We start from the raw sequence: 6440 nt of genomic DNA, 5'->3' as shown, positions 1-6440 counted from the left end.
TCTGTCCAATCTTATGTACATTTCATCCATTAAATCCACAATAACACATCTGCAATCACATTTGTACGATTCACAACACACACAATATGTAAATGAAAAGTTTGTGACATAAAACTCCCACAAAATAGTCACATATTCTTGTCTTTAAATCGTTTCAAGAATTTCAGAGAATTGTGCTCCGTATAGATAAATGTCATCGACACATTATTCGTCGTATAAGCATCGAAATGTTATAAGGCCAGTACCAAAGCCAACAATTCCTTTTTGATGGTAGAGTATTTTCTCTGGTGGGTGTTGATTTTTTTTTTGAAAAGTAACCAATTGGCCTTTCGATTCCATTTTCAACCAGGTTATAGTCCAACAGGTTCATTTGGAAGCACACTAGCTTTCGGAGCATTGCTCCTTCACCAGGAGATGGTCTACCATCTGATGAAGGAGCGTCGCTCCAAAAGCTAGTGTGCTTCCAATTAAACCAGTTGGACTATAGCCTGGTGTTGTGTGATTTTTTTTATCTTTGTACACCTCAGTCCAACACCGGCATCTGCGAATTCGAACTTTCAGGAGATGGGTGAGGGTCTCAGTGAATACAATTCGCCTGAATGGGACAACTTAGTTCCGGAATATTTGAATAACAAATTGTCAAAGTAGATAGAATTCTTGAAAGTTTGTGATGTCAAGGATCCTGGTACACTGGATCCTTTGTTAGAGTCATTTTAGGAAATCATGTACCCAAAGGGGACTGGGCTGATGGGAATTTGTTGACTTTTTTGTGGAAACTTGATGTGTGAAGTCTGTTATAAAGCAGAGAAATGCTGAGAGTAGTGAGTTGAAATCAGAAAATGCAGATATAAAACAGTAACTTGATGTCTCAGAGGTTTACAGTCAGGAAAGGACAGTTTTCCAGTTAGAAAACACAGAATAAAAGGGAAGGGGTAATCCCTGACTGAGGTCAATCAGGAGAGAACAGTTTGTTCCTCAAATTATAGAATTCCATTTGAGACAGTGAACAGAAATGCCGAGAAGGCACAGAGGCAGGTTCATGAGTCAATAATGAAGATTCAGACACTTGGAAGTAAATATCAAAATCTCCAGGAAGCACTTCAAGTATTGCATCAAGCCCAGATTGAGCAACACAGGAAGAATGCTGACCATTTTAGATACCAATGAGAGGTATTGAACATAGAATGGTGCAGTGCCGTACAGGCCCTTCATCCCTCGATGTTGCGCTGACCTGTGAAGTTAATCTGATGCCCAACTAACCTACACCGTTCCATTATTATCCATATTTATTCCCAATGCCCATTTAAATGCCCTTAACTGTGGTGAGTCCAGTACTTTTGCAGGCAGGGCATTCCATGCCCCTACTACTCTCTGAATAAAGAAACTACCCCTCTTATCTGCCCTAAATTTAAAGCTATGCCTCTTCGTGTTAGCCTTCACCATCCGAGGATAAAGGCTCTCACTGTCCACCCGATCCTCTCTGATGCCTTGAAGTCACAGCTTCCCAGCCAGAGAGGCCTGTGTTGTGAGACCTAGACAGAGATGAGGCGATGAAAGGGGTGATGCCGATTGGGAATCAGTTGAAGGTGAAGCCGTATGCGATACATCAGGGCAAGAAATGTTATTGTAATCCCGATCCCGGCACACCTCCAACATACTCGGATTGTTGTATCCACCTGTACCAGTCTGGTACACTCCCAATGTATAGCCCAATAATTTAATGACAGTTCAACAACCTAACTGAGGGTAAACACAATTGCTCCGTGATTGGGCCATAAACCAGGGGTTTGGAAAAGTGAGATGAACAAACTGCAGAACATGAAACTACTTTAGTTAAGAGTGAGAGTCAACGCAGCCAGGAGAAGCACTGTGACCTATGGAGTGTCAGAGAGCTGCGACATACTTTTCTGATACACCTGAGCCGTGGATTGACTGGAAAGAGAATTTAGAGAAAGCCGGACCCCAACCCCAAGTGATTCCCATATCATTGTCATGAACCCTGGAGAGAGAGAGAGTCAGAAAGAGAGAGAGAGAAAGAGGGAGCGATAATAACAAGGAATAAAATTAAGTTTGAACTGTAATCCTTTGTTTGGTGGAGTAAGACCACATGAGTAAATGTGTGTTTGCAGAAATAAATTGTTTAAGTGTCTGTATATAAAACTTCACAGGCAATAAGGCCAATGAGTACAATTTTATTTGTTCATTCATGGGATGTGGGCATCTCTAGCCAGGCCAGCATTTGATGCCCTTTGCCTAATTGTCCCCTGGGGGTGGGGGATGGCGGTTAAATGGTGATTAAGTGCCAACCAGACTTCTGTGGGTCTGGGCTCACACAGAGGCGAGACCATGTAAGGATGGCAGATTCCCTTCCCTAAAGGATATTACTGAACCAGATGGATTTTCCTACAATTGACAATGATATCATGGTCATCATTAGACAGCCACGGCTGACAAAGGAAGTCAGGACATGTATCAAATAAAAAGTGAGAACCTATAAATTGGCCAAGTGCCCCCACTGGAAAATCATAAGATTGGGAAGACGACAAAAACAAATATAAGTGTTCAAGGTGAGCCACTGGGATGGATTGAGGATTGACTGTCTGACAGTAGGAAGAGAATTGGGATAAAAAGGTTCTTTATCTGAAGGACAGCCAGTGACAATTGGTGTCCTGCAAGGTTCAGTGTTGGGGCTGCAGCTGTTCACTTTATATAGTAATGAACTGGACAAAGGGACTGGGGGGCATTCTGGCGAAGTTCACCGATGATACGAAGTTAGGTAGACTGGAAGGTAGTACTGAGGAGATGGGGAGGCTGCAGAAGGATTTAGACAGTTTAGGAGAATAGACCAATTCAACCTGAGCAAATGCGAGGTCTTGCACTTTGGAAAAAAGAATACAGGCATGGGCTATTTTCGAAACGGTGAGAAAATTCATAAAGCCAAAGTACAGAGAGATCTGGGAGCGCTAGTCCAGGATTCTCTAAAGTTTAACTTGCAGGCTGAGTTCGTCATTAAAAAGCAAATGTAATGTTGTCATTTATCTCCAAGAGGCTTGGAATATAAAAGCAGCGATGTGCTTCTGAGACTTTATAAAGCTCGAGTTAGGCCCCATTTAGAATATTGTGTCCAGTTTTGGCCAAAATCAACAAGGAGAACGTGAGGACTGCAGATGCTGGTGATGGGAGCTGTAAAATGTGTTGCCGAAAACGCGCAGCAGGTCAGGCAGCATCCAAGGAGCAGGAGAATCGATGTTTCAGGCATAAGCCCATCTTCAGGAACGAGGAAGGGTTTATGCCTGAAACATCGATTCTCCTGCTCCTTGGATGCAGCCTGACCTGCTGCGCTTTTTCAGCAACACATTTTTCAGCTCCAGTTTTGGGCCCCAGACTTCAGGAAGGACATACTGGCACTGGAGCGTGTCTAGCAGAGATTCACATGGATGATCCCTGGAATGGTAGGCCCAACATACAATGAATGGTTGAGGATTCTGGGATTGTATTGATTGGAGATTAGAAGGTTGAGGGAAGATTGTATAGAAACTTAAAAGATAGTGCATGGCTTAGAAAGGGTGGATGTGGGAAGTTGTCTCCATTAGGTGAGGTGACTAGGACTCATGCCGGTGGTCTTAGAAATAGTGGACGGTCAATTTATAATGGAAATGAGGAGTCATTTCTTCAGCCACTGTGTGGTGGGCCTGTGGAATTCATTGCCACGGAGTGTAATGGAGGCTGGGATGTTAACTGTCTTCAAGGCAGAGATTAATAAATTCTGGATTTCGCAAGGAATAAAGGGCTACGGGGAGAGTGCGAGTGAGTGGAGTTGAAATGCCTATCAGCCATGATTAAATGATGGAGTGGACTTGATGGGTCGACTGCCTTCCTTCCAGTCCTATGTCTTATGATCTTTCGGTCTTTGGTCTAATATGGTCATCATCCCCTTGGTCAGAGACACCAAAGTCTGCATATTCCAGAGGAGTAGTCAATATTATGGATGAAAGAATCGAGAGGATCATCAATAATGTCACATCATAAACAGGAAGGACAGAAAATATACGAACCATTCATTTCCAGGATTCTTCAGTAGCAGAACTCTGGACAGCAACACTGCATAACGTTTGTACCATGGACACATCCAGAGACAGCCTCTGCTTGAACTAATAGTCAAGTTACATTGTGATACATCATTTCGATCCAAGGTGTGATATTCTAATTGTTACATGGAATGGAAGTTTAAATATACGTTTCATTATTTGATTGTCAATGAGATTTTTTAGTAAGTCACCAAATTAAAGGTAGCTTGTGGTAATTTACCCATCAACAACAGAAAATGCAAAAAGCATTACAAGCATGAACATAGAAAGGGGGCTGGGCAGACAGATTTACAACTCCCTCAAAGTGGCTAATTTGTGGATAAAGTGGTCAAGTTTGCATTCAGCGGCTGGGACAGGGAGTATAAAAATTGCCAAGTCATGTTACAGCTGCATAAGACGTTAGCAAAGCTACAGTTTGATGGTTGTCCACAGCTCTTGTCACCAAATTACCGGAAGGATGTAGAGGTTTGGAGAAGGAACAGAAAAGATTTGCAACAGGATGTTGCCTGGGTCGGAGGCTCTGAGGTCTGAGGAGAGATTGGACAATCTTGGTTTGTTATCATTTAAACCATAAAGCCGGGGGGGGCGGGGCGGGGATGGTTGGGGTGATGGGGGTGGGAGTGGGGACCTGATCTGATTATGATTATGAGAGTCATAGATAGAATGGATAGTTGGAGTCTTTTCTAGCCAGGGTAGAAATGTTAATTACTAGGCAACATTGGGTGAAGGTAAAAGGGTAAAGGTTTGAAGAAGATGTGAGAGGCATTTTTTTTAATAGCCTGAGGGTGGCAAATGCCTGGAATGTGCAGTCAGAGGAGGTGGTAGAAACAGATCTTATCACAATGTTTAAGAGGCATCTTGGCAGATGAATGAACAGTCAGGTAATAGAGGGATATGAAGCACAGAGAGAGAAAAGGTTTCTAGTTTAGACAAGTGTTGTGTGTCAATGTGGTCCGGAGGACTTGTCCCTGGGGTGGTACTGTTTTTTGTTGTTTGACAAGTAATCGCTGTTTTTTGAGGGAAGAGTAAGTGTTAGAACAGAAGTGAGGGAAATGGCTCTGCCAAGGCTTAGGGCCCTGTCATCCACATTGGTAGGTAATCCTCAATAGTGGAAAACATTGCACATTTCTGAAAAACCCTGTGGAAAATGACATCTTCAGAACAGATGTGATGTGGATGGAAATTCTGAGAGGATGGAATGGAGTATTTATCGCAAGCAGATATGCATATTCCAGGTAACCGTGGGAGGCATGGATTGTAATGGATATTGGTGAACAGCCTACCACAGGAAATGGGAAGCATGATGTCACGGAAGAGAAAGGAGGAGTCAGAGAAAGACAGATGGAATGGACAGTATGATGGGAAATGGAAGCAAGATTGATATTCCTTTTCTCAATTCCGGATGAGAGATTAATGTAATTATCGATGTGGGGGTGAAAGAATAGTGGGGAGTGACCCCAGGAAGTTTGGAACAAGAAATTTTCCAAATACCTCACAAAGAGACAGGTCACTTCTTTTGAAGGAAGCGAGAGGAGATAAAGGAAGGTTATCCAGACAGCCATAGGCATATACAGCACAGAAACAAACTCTTTAGTCCAACTTGCCCATGCCTTACAGATATCCGAAATTAATGTAGTTCCATTTACCTGTACTTGGTCGATAGCCCTCTAAACCCTTCCTATTCAGATACTCATTCAATTGTTTTACAAATATTGCAATTGTACCAGCCTACACCACTTCCTCTGGCAGCTCATTCCATACACATACCACCCTCTGTGTGAAAAAAATAAGTCTTTGTTTCCTTTTAAAATTTTCCCCGCTGACCTTAAAACTATGCCTTCTACTTCAAGACTCTCCCAACCCAGCAAAAATACCTCGCTGATTTTATACACCTCTACAAGATTGGTTGGTTAGCTCATATGGTTAGAGCGTGGTGCTAACAATGCCAAGATTGTGGGCTCAATCCCCACACTGACCAGGTGTAGCATTAGGGTTTGCAAATGTCAGGTTTACACATGCAGAGTCTGTGTTTGTCGTTGCCTCAAGGTGGTTAGCATTGCTAACTCCCAGCACCAGGGACCCGGGTTTGATACCAGTCTCAGTCAATTGTCTGTGTGGAGTTTGCACATTCTCCCCGTGTCAGCATGGGTTTCCTCTGGGTGTTCTGGTCTCCTCCCACAATCACAAAGATGTCGTGGTCAGGAGAATTGGCCATGCTAAATTTCCCATAGTGCTCAGGGATGTGTAAGTGAGGTGCATTGGCTTGGGGTAAATATAGGGTAGGGGAAAAGGTGTCGCTGTGTTACTCTTTGGAGGGTTGGTGTGGACTTCTAGGGCCAAATGACCTGTTTC

At 43.2% G+C, this 6440-nt stretch overlaps 1 non-coding gene across 1 annotated transcript; it reads left to right on the top strand.

The window, feature by feature from the left end:
- The first annotated feature begins 5992 nt into the window (after window positions 1-5992).
- On the top strand, window positions 5993-6066 carry trnav-aac (transfer RNA valine (anticodon AAC)). Its single transcript has one exon. It is a non-coding gene; the product is annotated as a tRNA-Val (tRNA).
- Window positions 6067-6440: the final 374 nt, after the last annotated feature.

The sequence above is a fragment of the Hemiscyllium ocellatum genome, chromosome 12, assembly GCF_020745735.1.
Source record: "Hemiscyllium ocellatum isolate sHemOce1 chromosome 12, sHemOce1.pat.X.cur, whole genome shotgun sequence".
In the NCBI taxonomy this organism is placed as follows: Eukaryota; Metazoa; Chordata; class Chondrichthyes; order Orectolobiformes; family Hemiscylliidae; genus Hemiscyllium; species Hemiscyllium ocellatum.
Note: the sequence above shows the minus strand (reverse complement) of the source record. Positions and strands in the feature narration are given on the sequence as shown.